The sequence below is a fragment of the Ranitomeya variabilis genome, chromosome 4 (genome assembly GCF_051348905.1).
Source record: "Ranitomeya variabilis isolate aRanVar5 chromosome 4, aRanVar5.hap1, whole genome shotgun sequence".
NCBI classification, from domain to species: Eukaryota; Metazoa; Chordata; class Amphibia; order Anura; family Dendrobatidae; genus Ranitomeya; species Ranitomeya variabilis.
Window position 1 is genome coordinate 94,399,862 of NC_135235.1, and position 24,928 is coordinate 94,424,789.

Below are 24,928 nucleotides of genomic sequence, written 5' to 3' on the forward strand. Positions count from 1 at the left end.
CTTCCTGTGTCGTTTGCTATTCACAATGTATTTCATAGGTCCTTGTTGCGGCGGTACATTGTGCCTGTAGTTCCTTCTGCTGAGCCTCCTGCTCCGGTGTTGGTTGAGGGCGAGTTGGAGTACGTGGTGGAGAAGATCTTGGATTCTCGCCTCTCCAGGCGGAGGCTTCAGTACCTGGTCAAGTGGAAGGGCTATGGTCAGGAGGATAATTCCTGGGTGGTCGCCTCTGATGTTCATGCGGCCGATTTAGTTCGTGCCTTTCATGCCGCTCATCCTGATCGCCCTGGTGGTCGTGGTGAGGGTTCGGTGACCCCTCACTAAGGGGGGGGTACTGTTGTGAATTTGCTATTTGCTCCCTCTAGTGGTTACTAGTTTTTTGACTCTGGTTTTTCTGTCATTCCTTTTATCCGCACCTGGGTCGTTAGTTAGGGGTGTTGCTATATAAGCTCCCTGGACCTTCAGTTCTATGCCTGGCAACGTAGTTATCAGAGCTAGTCTGCTGTGCTCTTGTCTACTGATCCTGGTTCCAGTTATATCAGCTAAGTCTGCCTTTTTCTTTTTGCTATTTGTTTTGGTTTTGTATTTTTGTCCAGCTTGTTCCAAATCTATATCCTGACCTTTGCTGGAAGCTCTAGGGGACTGGTGTTCTCCCCCCGGACCGTTAGACGGTTCGGGGGTTCTTGAATTTCCAGTGTGGATTTTGATAGGGTTTTTGTTGACCATATAAGTTACCTTTCTTTATTCTGCTATCAGTAAGCGGGCCTCTCTGTGCTAAACCTGGTTCATTTCTGTGTTTGTCATTTCCTCTTACCTCACCGTTATTATTTGTGGGGGGCTTCTATCCAGCTTTGGGGTCCCCTTCTCTGGAGGCAAGAAAGGTCTTTGTTTTCCTCTACTAGGGGTAGCTAGATTCTCCGGCTGGCGCGTGTCATCTAGAATCAACGTAGGAATGATCCCCGGCTACTGCTAGTGTTGGCGTTAGGAGTAGATATATGGTCAACCCAGTTACCACTGCCCTATGAGCTGGATTTTTGTATTCTGCAGACTTCCACGTTCCTCTGAGACCCTCGCCATTGGGGTCATAACAGTAAACCTCTGCTTCATCTTGACCCTGAGAGAGAGCCAGCAAAACCTTCTCTGCTTGGTCTACCAGATTTGGTTCCTCATAAAGCACTCCAAGCGCCAGAAAAAACGCATCCACATTTAGCAATGCAGGATCTCCTGGCGCCAGAGAGAATGCCCAATCTTGAGGGTCGCCACGTAACAAAGAGATAATAATTTTAACTTGCTGAACAGAATCACCAGAGGAGCGAGGTCTCAGAGAAAGGAATAACTTACAATTATTCTTAAAGTTTAAAAACCTAGATCTGTCTCCGGAGAACAGTTCAGGAATTGGTATTTTAGGCTCTGACATAGGACTGCGGACTACATAATCCTGAATGCCCTGCACCCTTGCAGTGAGATGATCCACACTAGAAGACAGACTCTGAATGTCCATATCTGCAACTAAATTCAGAACCACCCAAAGATTAAGGGGAGGGGAGAGGCTAAACACAGTGCAGAAAAAAAAAATGACTTCAGGATTTCTCTTCTCCCTCTTCTGCTGCATTAACACTTTGTGGCCTGCTGTACTGTTATGGTCCGGTGGTAGGACCTCAAAACTGACCTGACACATATGACCAGAATATAGGACAAGTTCTGGGGATGTGGCAGCTATACTGACCGCAATCCTGATCCTATCCACACACTAAAGGCAGCCGTGGAGCGTTCCTAAAATCCTAGACGCCACGTTCACAGCCTGAGAAACTGACTACCCCTAGAGAGAAAGCAAAGACCTCACTTGCCTCAGAGAAATAACCCCAAAGTTATAGATAGCCCCCACAAATAATAACGGTGAGTTAAGGGGAAAAGACAAACGTAGAAATGAAACAGGTTAAGCAAATGAGGCCCGGTAATACTAGATAGACAGAAAATAGATAGGAGTCTGTGCGGTCAGTACAAAAACTATCAAAAAAAAAACACGCAGAGAATGCAAGAACCCCCACACCGACTCACGATGTGAGGGGCGCACTCTGCACCCCAGAACTAACCAGCCAGCAAAAAATCACATAAAAGCAAGCTGGACTGAACTCATTATATACTGAGAAACGTTTTCAAGGAAATAATGAGCAAACAAACTTAGCTTCTCCAGCAGGAGACTGGTCACAAGGAATATTCAGGAGAACTCAGAAACAGGACTGAATACACCGACAGCAGGCAACAAATGAAGGGCCAGGTGAATTAAATAGGCCCAGAATAGCAGGAAATGAATCAGCAGAGCCCAGCCAAGACCAGCCATATCGCTAAAGGCCACCAGAGGGAGCCCTAGAACAAACTCACACAGTACCGCTCATGACCACAGGAGGGAGCCCGAGAACGGAATTCACAACAGGTAGGCCTGGAGTTCTTCCGGGACCCTAGTGACGCCCCTCTCCCACAGTTGCCCCCTATGTCTGCTTAGGTGATTTAGGTGAGACAGCCAACCTATAATTAACTGTCCTGCCACTGTTTGAAGTAATGCTTGGAGCTCAATACTTCCTCGGCGTTCCGGCCACCGGCGACGCGCCTCAGTAGGATGTTGCCTCGGTCTTACAGCACGACTCCTACTGGTATTATCTCCTTTTTGCTGCGATCTCGTTTCTCATTGCTTCACAATAAACCTCGCTTCTTGTCCTCTCTTAAGACACTGCCACAAATCAGTGCAGGCGCGGTTCCGTAACGTTCTGTCTGTTCGCTAGGCCTCTGTCAGGATCCCACCCCTGACAGGGACCCCTCTGAATCTTTCCCCGCAACACCCTCTGCCACAGGATGTTGCCTGGTTCCAACCCAGTCAGCTTCTCTCTCACTTTCTATCCAACCCCCAGCTTTACCAGATTGTGAGGAGTGGCCTAATGCATAGTACCCTTAGCTCCCCCTGGAGGCCAGACGGTGAAGTGTATTGGTGCTTGTGATACCTGGTCAGGTGAACTCCTTAGGTGCCATCAGACGTACCATCACTCCCCTTAGCGGCGGAGCGTCAGTACTGCAACGACCAGGACTCTGGGGCGCTGCATAGATAATCCAAGTTGGGTTTCCATCTGTTAGGTTGTCTGTAGTGGAAGGGGTGTCAGAGGCCTATTATACTGTGGAAATTGATGCCACTTTAGTGGTGTGAGAATAATTTTTTGAAATGTGGACACTGCAAGTTAGGTTGCCGGTAGTGGAAGGGGTGTTTAAGTCCCATTATACTGTTTCTACTCTGGGGACATTGAAGCCACTTTAGTGGTGTGTGACAATAATTTGTTGAAATGTGGAGACTCCAAGATAGGTCTCTATCAGTTGAGTTGCCTGTAATGGAAGTGGTGTCAGAGGCTCATTATACTGTTTCTACTCTGAGGAAATTGATGCCACTTTAGTGGTGTGTGACAATAATTTTTTGAAATGTGGAGACTCCAAGTTGGATCTCTATCTGTTGGATTGCCTGCAGTGGAAGGGATGTCAGAGGTCCAATATACTGTTTCTACTGCTGGCCCAGAACCTGATAGCTTGTGCAAGGCCCATGGCTGACTGCTGCTGCACCATTATCACATTTCTACTGTGGGTCAAATGTTGACAATTTTCCTGTGTCTGCTCCTAATTTTTGAAAATGTTTGGACGCCAAGTTGGGTCTCCTTCATGTGTGTTGTCTGAATTTGGCAGACCTTTCAGAGCAGCAGGCCTACACCTGTCACTCATCCACCTGTTACTGATCAATGTTTCAGCTAGAAATGCTGGTGCAAGCCCTGCCCCATGCATCTGTACTGCACAATTATAATATTTGTACTCTTGGTCAATTGATGCCACTTTCCTGGTGTCTGCCCCTAATTTGAGCTTTTTTGGGAAGCTTTTTGGCCCCCATTAAGGTGTTGTCTATGCGTTTGGTTTAGCCTCCAATTGAATTCAATGCAGCCAATGCCTGTGACCAGCAGTAGCCTTTTTACCGCTGGTCACAGCTGATGGCTCACATGCTGTCATATGACTGCATGGGAACCACAGCTCTCTGACCGGTGGAAACTAACTTACTGGCGATTAGAGCCACCGAAGTTTCTCGCGCTGTCACACAGATGACAGCGTGGGAAACAGCTCATGTTTGGGCTGCCGAAACCAAACAGTAACATTAACTTTCTAGAGAAGTCCGTGTTTGTTGCACGAACACTAGGTGTTCAGTACGGACCCCAAACTTTACTGTTCGGGTTTGCCGATCGCTAGTGATGAAATGTCAAGTCTGAAACCAAAGAAATATTGTACTATGACCTTTTCACAAGACTTAGATCATAAAGGGAGTAGCAGCAAGCAATAAGTTCACAGTAAGAATGCATACCATCACCATTGTTAGCTTACTGACATTGTTATTTCAGTTTCCATTCCTTGCTGCATAACATCACTGGTTCTGTTTCTTCTGACTGTAAGCAGTATTGTTTCTCCCTTTTCATCTCCTCATATGTCTGGTGGTGTGTTCCTCTCCAAGGGCTGTTAACTATAAAAGCTTGGAGACATGAACATTGTATTCTGGCCCAAATTGGCCCACTAGAGATTAGGTGAATAATTTGGTGGGCCACTAAGCTAACAAGTGTCCAGTTTAAAAGCTCACATACATGATCTTTCAATGAGCTCCTGCACAATCCACCTCCCTGTTGTCTTAGGTTTGCCTGCTCTGTTTATGGGTCCCTCTGGCAGTGGCACTGTAACATGTGGGTCCGAGTCTTGATAGTGCTAGGGCCACAGCAACTAAGTCACAAAAGCCTGCTGATTTTTACAAAAGTGCATATCACCTGAGTGGCTCTAATTTGATTTCAGATGTAGCATCTTGATTAGCGCAGTCCTCTGTGTTGTCTTTGGTGTAGGAGAAGCCTTAAGAGTAGGTGGGCAGCATCAGCAAGCCATTGCTATCAGCTGATGTACAGGAAAGAAAAAAATGTGGGGAGAAAAGCTGAGCTGACTGCATGAAGATGGAGGATGCACCGGTCCATACCCTGAGCTTTTGACCACATAAAAAGTAAGTCAGGTAGAGATACTGAATCTTCTCCCAGAGCTTGTGCAACTCAAAAAATCAACATGGTTTGTAGAAATCTATAATCTTCAAATTGAATTTTTTCTAGTGTATACGCCACCAATCCAGCAGCAGCTAATGGTTCTGGTAGCCACCTCACAATCTTCATCAGAAAGCAAGAGTGACTACTGCTGCATGTAGCAGTAGTGATCATGAGTGGCAAATCCGTGCCAGTACAATATTACCTGAGAGTTTTCCCAGGAGGTAGCTGAACCGGTTCACTAAAATGATGTAAAGCTAGATTAATGCATGTTAATAGAAATATGAAAAGCCTTACATTTCTGAATACATAACTACAGAACCTGTCATTAACAGAAAAACGGCTCGCACATCCTAACCAGTGTGAATAGGTGCATACCAGGAGCAGCTACCTCCATACATAAATATACAAAAAAGGTTGCACTCTATCGTGCCAAAGCATGTCTAATATGGAATACATGAAATTTGAATAGCAAAATGGCTTTTGAACATTAGAAAAATATTTAAGAGACGCTTTGCACAGAATTTGATATAAATCAAATAGTGTGAGCCCATCAACTTCGTCAAAGTGGGTCCCTGGCCCATCAGTCTGAGACCACTTTGACGAAGTTGATGGGCTCACACTATTTGATTTATATCAAATTCTGTGCAAAGCGTCTCTTAAATATTTTTCTAATGTTCAAAAGCCATTTTGCTATTCAAATTTCATGTATTCCATATTAGACATGCTTTGGCACGATAGAGTGCAACCTTTTTTGTATATTTATGTATGGAGGTAGCTGCTCCTGGTATGCACCTATTCACACTGGTTAGGATGTGCGAGCCGTTTTTCTGTTAATTCCATGTTAGCTTACTGGCTGAGCACTCCTCCCATCACCATGTGGTATTTAATTGCATCTCATCACACTTGGTCCCGGCTAACTCATATGTAGGCTTTGCTGAATAGAGGTGTCCAAATTCACCCAGGCATACAGATATTGGCCTTTGGTAAGTGTTCACATTTGGACAGGGAGGTCAGGGACCCATCAGTCTGAGACCACTTTGACGAAGTTGATGGGCTCACACTATTTGATTTATATCAAATTCTGTGCAAAGCGTCTCTTAAATATTTTTCTAATGTTCAAAAGCCATTTTGCTATTCAAATTTCATGTATTCCATATTAGACATGCTTTGGCACGATAGAGTGCAACCTTTTTTGTATATTTACAGAACCTGTCATCTCCATAAATGCTATTAGCCTGCAAATATTGAGGTAATCTGTAGGTAAAAGGCCAGGCTGCCTCACTGGAACAGTGGATAAAAGGAGGCAATGAAGTTATATTCTCCCTACAGCTGCTCTCTGTGGGGCGGTTCATTAAGGAGGTTGTCCACTACTTTTTCATTGATGACCTATCCTCAGGATAGGTCATCAATGTCTGATTGGACTGGGTCCAACCCCCGGCACCCCCACTGATCAGCTGTTATTGATGTCAGTGGCGGCAGCAACCAGGCGAAAGTGCTCACTTGCGGAGATGCTCTGTCTACTGATAGTTGCCTCTGCAGGGTACTACACATGCGAGTCCTTTTGATTTGAATAGGAGGATTGAATGTGGCGGCCACTATCAGTAGACGGAGCAGCTATGCAAGTGAGTACTTCCTGCCGCTGGCTGCTGCTGCAGCCACAGATAGCAGCTGAACAAAGGGTGTGGGGGGTGTTGGACCCTGACCGATCAGATATTGGTGACCTATCCTATGGCTAGGACATCAATGAAAACGTAGTGGACAACATCTTTAAGCTTCAAAGGCTCATGTAGACACCTGTAAAAATCGTCTCACAATGCACAAACTGTCAGCGGTTCTCCCGAATACATGAAACTGTCAATTTGCATGGACGTCTGCATGAGCCCTTATAGTAACTGATCATTATGTATAGTGAATGTGGCTGTAATCACTCCCTTGCAAATTAATTGACAGCCTGCTTTGCACTCACAGTGTAATGAGCAGTGACTGTTATAGCCTCCTCCCTGATGACTGGAAGCGAGAAGCTACAGAAAGAAGATTATTTTGCTTTCTCCCTGTAGCCGCTGCTCTGGTAAATCAGCTAAACAGAATCTAAATTCTATTTACCTGTAAATATTTATGCTATATCTGCAGAAAAATAGAATTCCTGGAGGTGACAGGTTCCCATTAAACTCATGAAAACGATTACTTTTAAGTAGAGAACTACTATTCTCTAAACATTGGAAAAGTCCCGCATTTTTCCTATTGTCGGTTGTTTATGTTTTTATATGATGATTTTGGAATAAAGTTTGTTGGAGTGCAACCTTTTGGTGCTGGACTTTTTTCACTATGTATCAGATTTTCCTGGGATGGCAGCCATGCACAAAGTGGACAGTTGAGCTGAAAAATACTTTTTTATTTGCTTATTGGAAATTTATGTCAATGGTTTCAAAATCAGACCTTCAGTAAAGTTCTTCCCTTTGCTATCTGTTCACTTCTTGACATAAGTGGCACTTTGCTGGGACATCTACTTTTGGTTGCTGGATGAGTCTTACTTTAAAGAAACATAAAACTTTTGTCTCAGCCAATACTATGAGGAAAAAAAGAGAAAAGTATGGATAAGGCAGGGTGGGCACAGTTGCTGGGTGTTTGGCACAGTTGCCAAAACAAATGCAGTGTGCAGATTATCCTTTCCTAAAAAGTTTTGTTCATTGCGAGGCAGCCACCCAGCACCAGCTGATGGGAAGAGTAACAAATGTCTAGTAGTAAACTGAACTTTATATGAAGTTAAGAGATGCAGCAGAACCCAAACATGTAGAAGAATTGGGAATGGCACGTGGTTCAAACTATAGTAGAGTTGATTATGTGACTCAATGTAAGGAACATCGGTGAAGGGTAGTATAATATTCCAAAGTGGTAGCTAGAACACCAAGTACCTGAATACTCAGGCACGGTGCCACTGCCTGAACCAGTTTATATTGCCTGAAAAAGTAAACTCAGAAGTCTGCTTATGTTTACCATATGTAATCTAACATAAAGGGGAAGCCAGCTGTGGCAGATAGAACGTAGAAAGGCTGATGCTAGAGCTAAGACTTAAGAATAAAATAAAGTGCCGCAGAATCTGCTTCAGTGCCACAAAGAAGTTTAATTGGAACTTAATAGCAAATGTTGCAAGTATCAGTAAAGAATGCAAGTGTCAGCTACTTGTCAGTCGAGTCTTAGCCACAATAAACAAGCTTGTTGCCATTTGCAAACTACTGTAACCATGAAGACGGTTGTCTCTTGCAATCTGTTGTAACAACCAAGGCTGCAGCATCTTGTGCACCTCTGTAACTATCACCCACACTACTGCTAAATTCTGCTTTTTTTGCCATTTGTAAGTGGAGAAACACTCTCTGAGCAGCTTCTGAGAGAAGAAAAGTTCATTTTCTCCAGGGTGTAGCTCAGAACAGCGGTTAAGCACCTTCATAAGACCTCATTCAGGCGTCACTTTTTTTCACAAAGAGAAAAGCAGATTAAGTTTCATCACAGTATCATCAGATTTTTATCAGTGTTTGGACAGATTTTCTTAAATTTTTTTAATTGATGAGAAAAAAAAGCCACCTTCTGCTGTCCATTAGTCTGTGAAAAATAGCCTGCACAGGGAAGGCATTCAAATGCTGTGTTTTGTGCTTTGTACATTGATTAATAGACTTGCATTGCTAATTTTGATTTGACACTTGCATCAATATTAGTCATGTTTCCTTGAGTTTGTATGGGCCACTATTTGATAAAAAAATCTGACTTGTGAGCATCCTCATACACTGTCAAAGGGGTACGAGTGCTATCTGTGAAAAAAACGGATAGCGCTTACAGTATACGTAAAAAACTGATGTGTTAATGAGACCTAACATTCTTCAGATGAACCCTATATCTGCAGGTTAATAGTGTTATCCAATGTAATAGATTGCCTTTAAATAACAAAAACATATATATTAATATGTAACCACATATCCATAATAACCCAAATGGATCCCTATTAAGACTCTCCTCTCTGTCCTTAGTCCAGGGCATATTGGGACAAAGTTCCGATGTGCCTTGTTCTGATGGTAATAATGAGTGTTGAGGAGACAGCCCGAAGGCAGAGAGGAATGCTAAGGAGACAGAGGAGACGGCCCGAGGGCAGAGAAGAACACTGAGGGGAAGAGGACACAGCCCTGGACCAGAGATGAATGCTGAGGAGACAACCTGAGAGCAGATAGGAATGTTGAAGAGGCAGTCTGAAGACAGAGAAGAACTCCGAATAGCCGGCAAACAGGAATACCGAATATATGGCCTTAGGACAGAGAGGAGCTCTGAGGAGATGGCCTAGGTGCAGAGAGGAGTGCCGAGGAGATGGCATGAGGTCAGAAAGCGCTGTTTATTCTATCCCTCTTTCTCTTCTTCAAAAGTTGAGAGGTATGACTTAAAAAAAAAAAAATTATGAATCTGGGCATTTGTCTACCCTACACCTGCTATAGGTAACACTAGTGCCGTAGCCATGAGTAATTCTACATTTCTAGTTTGTTACCAATGGGATCCAACCAGTAAAGGTCCCCTTTTTAGGAAAGTATTACCTGAACTACAGTGGGTGTGGAAAGTATTTAGACCCCTTTACATTTTTCACTCTTTGTTTCATTGCAGCCATTTGGTAAATTCAAAAAAAGTTCATTTTTTTTCACATTAATGTAAACTCTGCACCCCATCTTGACTGAGAAAAAAAAGAAATGTAGAAATTTTTGCAAATTTAATAAAAAAGAAAAACTGAAATATCACATGGTCATAAGTATTCAGACCCTTTGCTCAGACACTCATATTTAAGTCACATGTTGTTCATTTCCTTGTGATCCTCCTTGAGATGGTTCTACTCCTTCATTGGAGTCCAGCTGTGTTTAATTAAACTGATAGTACTTGATTTGGAAAGGCACATGTGGTGCCCCTGAAGGTCCAGTTGCCACAGAGGTACTGCATCTCAGCCAGAGGTGTGGTATCCCAACTCTCAGGTAAGGAGGGAACATTGTACAGAACTCTAACACTCGCACCCAAAAGACACCAGTTTAGATGGGGCATCTGGATGTACCCTTAGGGACGATGGCCTCATCCCAGTCAGGATAGGAAAGGTGTTGGGGAGTGGGTGGAGAAGGTAGAAAAGAGGTGGGAGCTAGATACACAGAGGGAGACAGTTAGTGAGTAGGCAGGCAGAGAGTCTGCGGGGAGCAGGAGAACAGAGCTGACGTGGAGCTGGGGACTGGAGCTTATAAGAGCTCATCCCAGCAAGAAGGTGAAAGGAAGGAAAGAAGATCCCAGGAAGAAGGGGTTCCAGGGGCATGGGAAGTGCGGAAGTCACCTGTGGGACCCGTATCTAGGCTGACCTGCATCAGTGGAGGAACCAGGCCACAGTAGGGGAACCGGCCCCTGAACTAGTGGGAAACTTCAGGTTCAGGCTAGAAATCCGGAGGCTGCTGTGACTGTAGGTGAAGCAGACACATTTGCACCTACTCACCGAAAAGGTGGACACAGAGGGTCCAGGGGACAGAGAGTACGTCACACGACAAGACCTGCATTCACCGGCTTGGGACACTGGGTGGCAAGCGCAGGGCACGAGAGGAGATAGCCAGCGCAGAAAGACAGCCAGGAGAGGCATATAAAAGTGGAGTTTTGGACAAGTGCCCAACTTGCTGGAGAGTTACCTGGACTTCACACCTGGAGGACACAGCACCCCGGCTGGGGAGCCTGAACTGTGAGTAAAACCGTGAGAACTGCAACTCACTGTGTCCTTCCTTTTCTTTCCGGCACCATCTACTCTGCACCTTTACCTGTCACTAGTAACATTGCCACCCACACCAATAACTGCCCTGGGGACCAAGTTCTACCTGTGGAGAGCTATAACAACTCAGCTGCATTTTCATCTGCCCAGAGAGGACTGTACAGCAGTGTCAGCTAACACCTTTATTGCCGAGCACCACAGGTGGCGTCACAAACATTTTTCCCTTTTTCCCCATAACCCTTATTCCCATTTTCTCATCCCTTTAATTGGACACCCAGGGCCACCGACCGGGTCACTGCTGCCATGACCTTCCCCTTTAAGAACTGTGTCTTGCCCGGTACTGAGTATCCCATGGCCCCAGGGGGCGCTCCACACACACCTGTCTATATAAGACCTCAGAGCTCACAGTGCATATCAGACCAAATGAGAATAATGAGGTAAAAGGAACTGGTCAAGGATCTCAGAGACAGAATTGTGGCAAGGCACAGAGCTGGCCAAGGTTACAAAAGAATTTCTGCAGTACTCAAGGTTCCTAAGAGCACAGTGGGCTTCATAATCCTTAAATGGAAGAAGTTTAGGACCACCAGAAGTCTTTGTAGACCTGGCCATCCAGCCAAACTGAGCAATCGTGGTAGAAGAGCCTTGGTGAGAGAGGTAAAGAAGAACCCCAAGATCACTGTGGCTGAGCTCCAGAGAAGCAGTAGGGAGATGGGAGAGAGTTCCACAAAGTCAACTCTCACTGCAGCCATCCACCAGTCAGAGTGCCCCGACGGAAGCTGATCCTCAGTGCAAGACATATGAAAGCCCGCATAGAGTTTGCTAAAAAACTCATGAAAGATGCCCAGACTATGAGAAATAAGATTCTCTGGTCTGATGAGACGAAGATACACCTTTTTAGTGAAAATTCTAAGCGTTATGTGTGGAAAAAAACAGGCACTGCTCATCACCTGCCAAATACAATCCCAACAGGGAAACATGGTGGTGGCAGCATCATGCTATGGGGGTATTTTTCACCTGAAGGGACAGGACGGCTGGTTGTCATTAACCCCTTAATCCCATATGACGTACTATACCGTCAAGGTGGGGTGGGCCTTAATTCCCGGTGACGGTATAGTACGTCATACGCGATCGGCCGCGCTCACGGGGGGAGCGCGGCCGATCGCGGCCGGGTGTCGGCTGCATATCGCAGCTGACATCCGGCACTATGTGCCAGGAGCGGTCACGGACCGCCCCCGGCACATTAACCCCCGGCACACCGCGATCAAACATGATCGCGGTGTACCGGCGGTACAGGGAAGCATCGCGCAGGGAGGGGGCTCCCTGCGGGCTTCCCTGAGACGATCGGTACAAGGTGATGTACTCACCTCGTACCGAACGTCTTCTCCCTGCAGGCCCCGGATCCAAAATGGCCGAGGGGCTGTATCCGGGTCCTGCAGGGAGCACTTCCGGGTCGGAGCAGGCTGCAGATGAAAGCTGCAGCCTGCTCCGATGAAAGTATGATCGCAGATCTGATAGAGTGCTGTGCACACTATCAGATCTGCGATCTGTGATGTCCCCCCCTGGGACAAAGTAAAAAAGTAAAAAAAAAAATTTCCACATGTGTAAAAAAAAAATAAAAAAATTCCTAAATAAATAATAATAAAAAAAAAAATATTATTCCCATAAATACATTTCTTTATCTAAAAAAAACAAACAAAAACAATAAAAGTACACATATTTAGTATCGCCGCGTCCGTAACGACCCAACCTATAAAACTGGCCCACTAGTTAACCCCTTCAGTAAACACTGTAAGAAAAAAAAAAAAAAACGAGGCAAAAAACAACGCTTTATTACCATACCGCCGAACAAAAAGTGGAATAACACGCGATCAAAAAGACGGATATAAATAATAAATAAATAACCATGTTACCGCTGAAAACGTCATCTTGTCCCGCAAAAAACGAGCCGCCATACAGCATCATCAGCAAAAAAATAAAAAAGTTATAGTCCTCAGAATAAAGCGATGCCAAAATAATTATTTTTTCTATAAAATAGTTTTTATCGTATAAAAGCGTCAAAACATAAAAAAATGATATAAATGAGGTATCGCTGTAATCGTACTGACCCGACGAATAAAACTGCTTTATCAATTTTACCAAGCGCAGAACGGTATAAACGCCTCTCCCAAAAGAAATTCATGAATAGCTGGTTTTTGGTTATTCTGCCTCACAAAAATCGGAATAAAAAGTGATAAAAAATGGTCACGTGTCCGAAAATGTTACCAATAAAAACGTCAACTCGTCCCGCAAAAAACAAGACCTCACATGACTCTGTGGACCAAAATGTGGAAAAATTATAGGTCTCAAAATGTGGAGACGCAAAAACTTTTTTGCTATAAAAAGCGTCTTTTAGTCTGGTTTCACACTTGCGTTTTTATCTGCATGCGTTTTTTTAAAAAACCGCATGTGTGAAAAAATGCATGTAAACGCGGTAAAACGCATGCGTTTTTATAGAAAAACACAAGAAAACAAGAAAAAAAACAAAAAACCCTAACCCTACCCCTAACCTGAAATACGTGGCACTGAAATACGTGGCACTGAAATATACGTTTATATACGTATATACGTATATAAGTGCCACGATATTTCAGTGGCCACGTATATAAGTGCCACGTATTTAAGTGCCACGTATTTAAGTGCCACGTATTTAAGTGCCACGTATTTACGTGCCACGTATTTACGTGCCACATATTTTTCAGTGCCTGAAATACGTGGCACTGAAATACGTGGCACTGAAATATCGTGGCACTGAAATATCGTGGCACTGAAGTATTTACGTGCCACGTATTTTTCAGTGCCTGAAATACGTGGCACTGAAATACGTGGCACTGAAATACGTGGCACTGAAATACGTGGCACTGAAATACGTGGCACTTATATACGTGGCACTTATATACGTGGCACTTATATACGTGGCACTTATATACGTGGCACTTATATACGTGGCACTTATGACTGTCAGAAAATGTTCAGTAAACGGTTAGGGGTAGGGTTTCAGGTAGAATTGGGGAGTTTCCACTGTTCAGGCACATCAGGGGCTCTCCAAACGCGACATGGCGTCCAATCTCAATTCCAGCCAATTCTGCGTTGAAAAAGTAAAACAGTGCTCCTTCCCTTCCGAGCTCTCCCGTGCGTCCAAAAAGGGGTTTACCCCAACATATGGGGTATCAGCGTACTAGGGACAAATTGAACAACAACTTCTGGGGTCCAAGTTCTCTTGTTATCCTTGGGAAAATAAAAATTTGGGGAGCTAAAAATCATTTTTGTGGGAAAAAAATATGTTTTATTTTCACGGCTCTGCGTTGTAAACTGTAGTGAAACACTTGGGGGTTCAAAGTTCTCACAACACATCTAGATAAGTTCCTTGGGAGGTCTAGTTTCCAATATGGGGTCACTTGTGGGGGGTTTGTACTATTTGGGTACATCAGGGGCTCTGCAAATGCAACGTGACGCCTGCAGACCAATCCATTTAAGTCTGCATTCCAAATGGCGCTCCTTCCCTTCCGAGCTCTGTCATGCGCCCAAACAGTGGTTCCCCCCCACATAGGGGGTATCAGCGTACTCAGGACAAATTGGACAACAACTTTTAGGGTCCAATTTATCCTGATACCCTTGTGAAAATACAAAACTGGGGGCTAAAAAGTCATTTTTGTGAAAAAGAAAAATAATTTTTATTTTCACGGCTCTGCGTTATAAACTGTAGTGAAACACTTGGGGGTTCAAAGTTCTCACAACACATCTAGATAAGTTCCTTGGGGGGTCTAGTTTCCAATATGGGGTCACTTGTGGGGGGTTTGTACTGTTTGGGTACATCAGGGGCTCTGCAAATGCAACGTGACGCCTGCAGACCAATCCATTTAAGTCTGCATTCCAAATGGCACTCCTTCCCTTCCGAGCTCTGTCATGCGCCCAAACAGTGGTTCCCCCCCACATAGGGGGTATCTGCGTACTCAGGACAAATTGGACAACAACTTTTAGGGTCCAATTTATCCTGATACCCTTGTGAAAATACAAAACTGGGGGCTAAATTTCATTTTTGTGAAAAAAAAAAAATAATTTTTATTTTCACGGCTCTGCGTTATAAACTGTAGTGAAACACTTGGGGGTTCAAAGCTCTCAAAACACATCTAGATAAGTTCCTTAGGGGGTCTACTTTCCAAAATGGTGTCACTTATGGGGGGGTTTAATGTTTAGGCACATCAGGGGCTCTCCAAACGCAACATGGCATCCCATCTTAATTCCAGTCAATTTTGCATTGAAAAGTAAAATAGCGCTTCTTCCCTTCTGAGCTCTGCTATGCGCCCAAACAATGGTTTACACCCACATATGGGGTATCGTCGTACTCAGGACAAATTGCACAACAACTTTTGTGGTCTAATTTCTTCTCTTACCCTTGGGGAAATAAAAAAATGGGGGTGAAAAGATCATTTTTGTGAAAAAATATGATTTTTTATTTTTACGGCTCTGCATTATAAACTTCTGTGAAGCACTTGTTGGGTCAAAGTGCTCAACACACATCTAGATAAGTTCCTTAAGGGGTCTACTTTCCAAAATGGTGTCACTCGTGGGGGGTTTCAATGTTTAGGCACATTAGGGGCTCTCCAAACGCAACATGGCGTCCCATCTCAATTCCAGTCAATTTTGCATTGAAAAGTCAAATGGCGCTCCTTCCCTTCTGAGCTCTGCCCTGCGCCCAAACAATGGTTTACACCCACATATGGGGTATCAGTGTACTCAGGACAAATTGCACAACAATTTTTGGGGTCCAATTTCTTCTCTTACCCTTGGGAAAATAAAAAATTGGGGGTGAAAAGATCATTTTTGTGAAAAAATATGATTTTTTATTTTTACGGCTCTGCATTATAAACTTCTGTAAAGCACTTGTTGGGTCAAAGTGCTCACCACACATCTAGATAAGTTCCTTAGGGGGTCTACTTTCCAAAATGGTGTCACTTGTTAGGGGTTTCAATGTTTAGGCACATCAAGGGCTCTCTAAATGCAACATGGCGTCCCATCTCAATTCCAGTCAATTTTGCATTGAAAAGTCAAATGGCGCTCCTTCCCTTCCGAGCTCTGCCCTGCGCCCAAACAATGGTTTACACCCACATATGGGGTATCAGCGTACTCAGGACAAATTGCACAACAATTTTTGGGGTCCAATTTCTTCTCTCACCCTTGGGAAAAAAAAAATTGGGGGTGAAAAGATAATTTTTGTGAAAAAATATGATTTTTTATTTTTACGGCTCTGCATTATAAACTTCTGTAAAGCACTTGTTGGGTCAAAGTGCTCACCACACATCTAGATAAGTTCCTTAGGGGGTCTACTTTCCAAAATGGTGTCACTTGTGGGGGGTTTCAATGTTTAGGCACATCAGGGGCTCTCCAAATGCAACATGGCGTCCCATCTCAATTCCAGTCAATCTTGCATTGAAAAGTCAAATGGCGCTCCTTTGCTTCCAAGCTCTGCCCTGCGCCCAAACTGTGGTTTACCCCCACATATGGGGTATCAGCGTACTCAGGACAAATTGTACAACAACTTTTGGGGTCTATTTTCTCCTGTTACCCTTGGTAAAATAAAACAAATTGGAGCTGAAATAAATTTTGTGTGAAAAAAAGTTAAATGTTCATTTTTATTTAAACATTCCAAAAATTCCTGTGAAACACCTGAAGGGTTAATAAACTTCTTGAAAGTGGTTTTGAGTACCTTGAGGGGTGCAGTTTTTAGAATGGTGTCACACTTGGGTATTTTCTATCATATAGACCCGTCAAAATGACTTCAAATGAGATGTGGTCCCTAAAAAAAAATGGTGTTGTAAAAATGAGAAATTGCTGGTCAACTTTTAACCCTTATAACTCCGTCACAAAAAAAAATTTTGGTTCCAAAATTGTGCTGATGTAAAGTAGATATGTGGGAAATGTTATTTATTAAGTATTTTGTGTGACATATGTCTGTGATTTAAGGGCATAAAAATTCAAAGTTGGAAAATTGCGAAATTTTCAAAATTTTCGCCAAATATTCGTTTTTTTCACAAATAAACGCAAGTTATATCGAAGAAATTTTACCACTAACATGAAGTACAATATGTCTCGAGAAAACAATGTCAGAATCGCCAAGATCCGTTGAAGCGTTCCAGAGTTATAACCTCATAAAGGGACAGTGGTCAGAATTGTAAAAATTGGCCCGGTCATTAACGTGCAAACCACCCTCGGGGCTTAAGGGGTTAAAGGAAACATAAATGTGGCCAAGTACAGAGATATTCTTGATGAAAACCTCTTCCAGAGTCCTGAGTGCTCTGGACTTCAGAATTGGCTGAAGGTTCACCCTAAGCACACAGCTAAAATAACAAAGGAGTGGCTTCAGAACAGCTCTGTGACCATTCTTGACTAGCCCAACCAGAGCCCTGACCTAAACCCAATTGAACATCTCTGGAGAGACCTGAAAATGGCTGTCCACCAATGTTCACCATCCAACCTCATGAAACTGGAGAGGATCTGCAAAGAAGAATGGCAGAGGATTCCCAAATCCAGATGTGAAAAACTTGTTGCATCATTCCCAAGAAGACTCATGGTTGTACTAGCTCAAAAGGGTGCTTCTACTCAATACTGAGCAAAGGGCTGAATACTTATGACCATGTGATATTACAGTTTTTCTTTTTTAATAAATTTGCAAAAATTTCTACATTTCTGTTTTTTCAGTCAAGATGGGGTGCAGAGTGTACATTAATGAGAAAAAATGAACTTTTTTGAATTTACCAAATGGCTGCAATGAAACAAAGAGTGAAAAATTTAAAGGGGTCTGAATACTTTCCGTACCCACTGTGTTTTCGTATAACTATTCCCTACATAGTAAGTGGAGTGAACTGTGCTCTATCCACCCTGAGAGGCCCGAACCCTCCTTTCATAAGAAAAATACAGAGTGTATCCTAATTTGTTGACTCTATCCATTGTGCCTTTAAGAGAGAAACTATATCCTGTTATTTCCTTCAGTAAAGAAGTGTTAGGGTTTCAAGTTTAGACTGGTTAATTTACCTCCTTTATAAAATGAACCTTAATAAAGGAACATTTGCTCTCCCTTAATACGGACCTTGGTAGCCCTCAGTTAATTAAACATTTCCAGGAATGTCACGATAGCAATAAAAAGACACTCACATTTAGATGCATTAATTAAGGGAAAATCAGAAGTGAACATACACACATTACTCTTGCAAAGGGAGATACTGGATCCCATACACGGATACACTAGGTGTTATGAGATAGCGCTACCTGAGTGGGTTGAGGGACACTCGCTTGGCAACTGGATTAAAGTATTCAGGCATGGTTTCTCACAAAAAAACAGTCTATTTGGTTTATTTAAATGTCATAAACTGCACCGTAGGCCATGTTGCACATCACAGGCCTACACACAGTCCATAGCACTTTAACTTAGTGAACAGTTCATTAACATCAAAGGAACACATAAACCGTAACCCCCTTTATCTGGAGTTACCTTACAGGAGCTCCTGCTCCACACACTGACTCCTGTCAGTCCTGGTTCCCAGGGAAGCTGCCGAACTGGGATCACCATCCTTGTGACCAGGGTACTTCAGATAGTCCAGACCCACAGACGGAACTGTAGCTTTCCCAACAAAGTAGCCATCACCGGTTCTGCAGATATGGCCTCTCCATGCGCTATTCAGGAAGTCCAGTCCCAGGCACTTCCAACACACATGCCCTCAGTCCATGGCCTCACCGTGTGCTTCCAGGAATCCAGTCCACTCCAGGACATTCCAACACAGAACATCCAGGACTTTACACATTGACCATTCCAGTCCATACACTCTGAACATGTGACCCAAACCCTGGTCACATTATGTACCTGTACCACCCCCATAGGTGGGAGGTGTGTGCTTGGTTAGCCAGTCCCGTTCAGCTCTCCGACCATCCCTGCAAGCCTCCCTTTTAACTATACACATACTTGTGGAACTACAGGTCCCAGAACAACAATACCGCAGGCTTACAGCGCAAACTCCCTCAGCGACACAGACCGGCCATTTACAATCATGCCTGACACTGTTTCATTATCACCATTACAGATACGCCTCCATGCGTATCCTGAGGAGCACATACAGTGCCTCATGGCTGTAACGTGGGTCACTGCATCACAGTATGAATGAGCAGAACAACCTGACTGCATTTTTATAATGTATTTTACATGGGCAATTTCATGTAATGAAATATGCGTATCTTATATCTTGCTCTCTAGCACCCAAAATAGGATTATTACTCTGTAGATATTTTTGTGCCGCCTTTTTTAAGTATTGCTTTTGTGTTTTTATTAGTGGAGGTATATCATACCTTTTTAGACTATTTAGATTGTATATAATGGGCACACTGGTTAGGGTGGTACTCTGGATCAGGAAGAAGCACCTTTTGGGCATGAAAAGGCTGTTGTCTATACTTTTCAGCATTCCATTGGATACCACAGTGTATTCTTTTAAAAATTTGGAATAAAATCTATTGATATTTTTATTTGGGTGAGTGCTGCAGTTTATCTTCTCTACATTACCTATATTGCTGGACTGTCTATATATCTGCTGACCAGTGTTGAGCATTCCGATACTGCAAATATCGGGTATCGGCCGATATTTGCTGTATCAGAATTCCAATACCGAGTTCCGATATTTTTGCGATATCGGAAATCGGAATCGGAAATGTTCCAGGTCATCTTCGGCATGTGTGGTGCGTATGGTTCCCAGGGTCTGAAGGAGAGGAAACTCTCCTTCAGGCCCTGGGATCCATATTCATGGTAAAAATAAAGAATAAAAATAAAAAATATGGCTATACTCACCCCTCCGAGAACCCTGGCTGTCACCGCTGCAAGCGTCTGCCTCCGTTCCTAAGAATGCAGAGGGTGAAGGACCTTCGGTGACGTCGCAGTCTTGTGATTGGTCCATGACCGCTCATGTGACCGGTCACCTGACCGCGACGTCATCGAAGGTCCTTCACGCTCTGCATTCTTAGGAACAGAGGCAGACGCTTGCAGCGGTGACAGCCAGGGTTTTCGGAGGGGTGAGTATATCCATATTTTTTCTTTTTTTCTTTATTTTTTACATGAATATGGATCCCAGGGCCTGAAGGAGAGTTTCCTCTCCTTCAGACCCTGGGAACCATCCAGGATACCTTCCGATACTTGTGTCCCATTGACTTACATTGGTATCGGGTATCGGTAGCGGCGATATCCGATATTTTTTGGATATCGGCCGATCGCATCCGATACCGATACCTTTGAGTATCAAAAGGTATCGCTCAACACTACTGCTGACCACCACTCAAAATCAAGGAGATAATGGTTTTGCTGTGTGTTGGTATTTCTCTTTAATACCAAATATTTTATTTTAGGAAACAGTTATATGGGTAGTTTCCCATAAAAAGGTTTTTATAAAACGGTGCCAATGCAGTGTTTTTAGCAGTTTTGAAACAAAGACAGAAACTGTATCCAGCAAGGAGAAAGACTCTTAAAGGTAACTAGTGTTGAGCCACCCCCCCCTAGTGTTCGAGTTCGGTTCAGTTCGTCAAATTGGGGCGTGTTCGACGAATGTTCGTCGAACACCGTCGAACCCCATTGAAACCAATGGCAGGCAAACACAAACACATACAATCACATAGAAAACACATAGAAAACACCTTAAAAGGTGTCCAAAAGCTGACAAACTACTCAGAAGACACAACAAACACATGGAAAAGTCACAACTACATATAGTCATGCGAAAAAATGAGAGGTGGAGGAGTAAAAGGAGGAGACACAGATACAGGCATGTCATGCCATTCTAAAATCAAGAAAGGCTGGAGTAAAAATCTAAAATCACCCTACCAACACCCAGACGTGACAAAAAAATTTAAAAAAGAAATATCTTTAGGTAGAATGGCGGTGGGTCCATTCAGAACACTTTCCTTAGAAGACGTAGTGGTATCCCCATTGGCAGTTGTGCCAAAAAAGGAACCCAATACATTCAGACTAATCCACCATTTGTCATATCCAAGGGGCAGGTCAGTAAACGACAACATCGACATGGAACCAAGTACAGTACTATGTACTGTACCTCCTTTAACGAGGCAATCATGCCGGTCAAGAAGTTGGGAAGGGGCACCGTAATGGCCAAAACAGACATTGAGGGGGCATTCCGGTTACTACCTGTGCCTCCGAATAGTGTCCTCCCATTGGGCTGCTTCTGTGAAGGAGCATACTACATAGATCGCTGTTTGCCCATGGGGTGCTCCATATCCTGCTCACTATTTGAGGTGTTTAGTTGCTTCCTCGAATGGGTAGTCATGGACGTTTCTAAGGGGGCACATATTATCCATTACCTCGACGACTTCTTATGCCTGAGCCCAAAAGATTCGCCACAGTGTGAATACACGCAGTAGTCCACCTGTGAAAAGGAGAGAGCTTGAGGGAGATTGGACACCCCAGAGCCGAGGGGTTAGATTGAGAAAGGAAGAAGACGGTGTAGCTTGCTTCATGGGTGGGGTACTCTGCTGAGTAGCAGAAATTGCTACTAGGCCCAAAATATTGCCTGGGCTAGATGCAGTTAAAAATTAGTCATTAGATAAACAGGCGGTGTAGCTTGCTTCATGGGTGGGGTACTCTGCTGAGTAGCACAAATTTCTACTAGGCCCAAAAGGATTTCCTGGGCTAGATGCAGTTAAAAATTAGTACTTAGATAAACAGGTGGTGTAGCTTGCTTCATGGGTGGTGTACTCTGCTTAGTAGCACAAAATACTACTAGTCCCAAAAGGATTTCCTGGGCCAGATGCAGTTAAAAATTAGTAATTAGATAAACAGGCAGTGTAGCTTGCTTCATGGGTGGGGTACTCTGCTGAGTAGCATAAAATGCTACTAGGCCCAAAAAGATTTCCTGGGCTAGATGCCGTTAAAAAATAGTACTTAGGTAAACAGGCGGTGTAGCTTGCTTCATGGGTGGGGTACTCTGCTGAGTAGCACAAAATGCTACTAGGTCCAAAAGGATTTCCTGGGCTAGATGCAGTTAAAAATTAGTACTTAGATAAACAGGCGCTGTAGCTTGCTTCATGGGTGGGGTACTCTGCTGAGTAGCACAAAATGCTACTATGCCCAAAAGGATTTCCTGGGCTAGATGCCGTTAAAAAATAGTACTTAGGTAAACAGGAGATGTAGTTTCCTTCATGGGTGGGGTACTCTGCTGAGTAGCACAAAATTCTACTAGGCCCAAAAGGATTTACTGGGTTACATGAGGTAAAAATTTAGATACAGGCAGTGTAGCTAGCTTCACAGGCGGGCTACTCCGCTGACGTGCAGACACTGCTACTAAGCCCAAAACGATTTCCTGGGTTAGATGCAGTAAAAATTTAGATACACAGACGGTGTAGCTAGCTTCACAGGGGGGCTACTCAGATGAATACCAGACAATGCTACTAGCCCAAAAGGATTGGCTGAGCTAGATTACACCAAATGCTGTGACAAACACTTGCACATCATCGGAAGTCTCTGCACCTGGCTTCAAAAGATCAATGATGATCGGGGAAGAAGCTGCGTGCATGCGCAAAGTAAGTATAGCGCTTGCGATGTTGCCGGCGCTTGTAAGTAATGTTATCATGCCCACAGGGGTGTGATAACATGCTAAGCGAGCCACCTAGACTGGGGACACTAACGCCCTTTCCACTAGTCTAAGCCCTCATTTACATATCATAAACTGACTTTAGAAATACTTTTTTTAAAGATCTGTTTGTTTGTAATGTAATATAGGGACTGTTAGGCAGAGTGTGCACAACTGCTGATGGTTCTGGGGGCAGGGGGGCCTGACATGTTCCCTTTAACTCCTTCCTTTATATTTCCTACTCTGTTTGAATGCATATCAAATCATATATATTATGCATATTGTACTGTTCATTTTTAGCATTGCATGTAATATTCACTTTTAATCAGTTAGTAATACCAATAAACTGCCTCACTTGAATTTACAGTTGGCTATTAAAGGATGCATTAAAGCCTCGTTTACCGGGACTTAAATGTCATTTTACCTGGAGTCTTCTTGAAAATGACACAGACCCTGATGAACTAGAAGACAGATTGTATGACCAACTGACATTTCTTGTCACCAAGAACAAACACATGGTGTACAATCTACTGGACTATGTGATACATCTGAAAGGGGACCATGCAAAAGCTATTGCCACTTTGGAGAAAGCAGAAGAAATAATTAAAGAGAACAATCCAGATGGGACTGATCAAAAATATTTGGTCACATATGGAAATTATGCATGGGTGTACTTCTACATGCAACAGTATGAAGATGCTCTGAAATATATGGAAAAAGTAGAGAAGATACTGTATATCAGGAACTGAGGTGTCCACAGGCCAAGGCTGAAATCTATGGGGAAAAAAGCTTTATCCTTATTTAGCAGAAAATATCATGAAAAAGCAAAACAATGTTTTGAGAAGGCTTTAGAGCTAGATCCAGAAGATCCTGAGTGAAACACGGGGTATGCAACAGTGGTCTACAGACTCTAAACTTTTGTTGGCACAACATATCCCTCTTCAGAATGCAAATCATTAGAACTGTTGGAAAATGCAGTAGACAAGAATCCAAATGATGCAGTGGTGAAGGCACTAAAACAAAACAAACTGGCTAGGTAAAAAAATATATATATATTGAAGAAGTCTTAGAACAATGCCCAAACTATCCAAATTTGCTCCGTTATGTTGCAAAGTTTTACAGGAAAGCTGGGATGGCAGATGAGGCTTTGCATGTCCTTAAAACTGCAGTAGACCTCATCCCAAATTGTGCATCTCTATATGAACAAATTAGATTAAATTTCAAGAAAAGAACATTTAATTTACAAAAAGTGACTTAAACATGGGAACAATTACAACAGACAAATGCACGCAACGTAATTAAACGATCTCATCCAAAATGCACGGTTTTATTTTGAAAAGACAGTGGAGTGCAAGAAAACATATGTAAACGTGAGGTTGGGTGAGGAGGGAGATGCGGCTGCAATGTCTAGTTCGATGTTTCAGTACAATGGTATGAGGGGGAAGGGGTACAAAAAAAGGTGATCTGATTATTCATGGCATACAGGACAAATAAAGAAAACATGCAGGTTCTGGTTGAACTATATTTGAAAAAACTTTAACTTAAACATACTTTGAGGGTGCTTTTCCGCAAATAGGACATGACGATTGCACCTTATTGAAGGGAGGATAGGTGTGGTCATGTATCGCGAGATTTTGGCCCAAAACCTCCTTCCCTCAGTAAAAGCATTGAAGATGGGTCTTAGCTGGGTTGTAGCTGGGTTTTCCAGCATGGCAATAACCCGAATCACACAGCCAGGACAACTAAGGAGTGGCTACATGAGATGCATTTCACAGTCCTGGAGAGGCTTAGATAGTCTCCAGACCTGAACCCAATAGAAAATCTTTGGAGGAAGATAAAACTCAATATTGCCCAGCAACAGCCCTTAAACCTGAAAGATCTGGAGAAGATCAGTATGCAGGAGTGGGCCAAAATCCCCGCTGCAGTGTGTGCAAAGTTGGTCAAGAACTAAAGAAAACGTCTGACCTCTGTAATTGCAAACAAAGTTTTCAATACCAAATATTAAGTTTTGTTTTTATTGTATGAAATGCAATAAAATGCAAATTAGTTATGTAAAAATCATATGAGTCGCCCGCTGGGGTACTCGGTACCGGGTCCGGTACTTAAAGGGCCACTGTCACCCCCCCCAGCCGTTATAAACTAAAAGAGCCACCTTGTGCAGCAGTAATGCTGCAGTCTAACAAGGTTGCTCTTTTAGTTTTTGATTCATTTATTACCTCAATAAAGCGTTTTAAAAATTGGCCACAAATACCAGATATTGTACCTGGAGGCGGTCTGAATCGTCCTCTATCAATCTCCCAACTGCCGTCACTCTTCTCTTCAGGGGCGATGGTCGCCGCCCCCTTCGCGCTGTTGCTTCTTAAATCCGGCGCCTGCGCTGTGCGTGCCTGCCTGGGGCCCGCACTGTGTTATTCATCATGCACAGT

At 43.4% G+C, this 24,928-nt stretch overlaps 1 pseudogene; it reads left to right on the forward strand.

Moving 5' to 3' along the window:
• Window positions 1–20,988: 20,988 nt before the first annotated feature.
• On the forward strand, window positions 20,989–23,380 carry LOC143767580 (interferon-induced protein with tetratricopeptide repeats 5 pseudogene; annotated as a pseudogene).
• The last annotated feature ends 1,548 nt before the right edge of the window (window positions 23,381–24,928 follow it).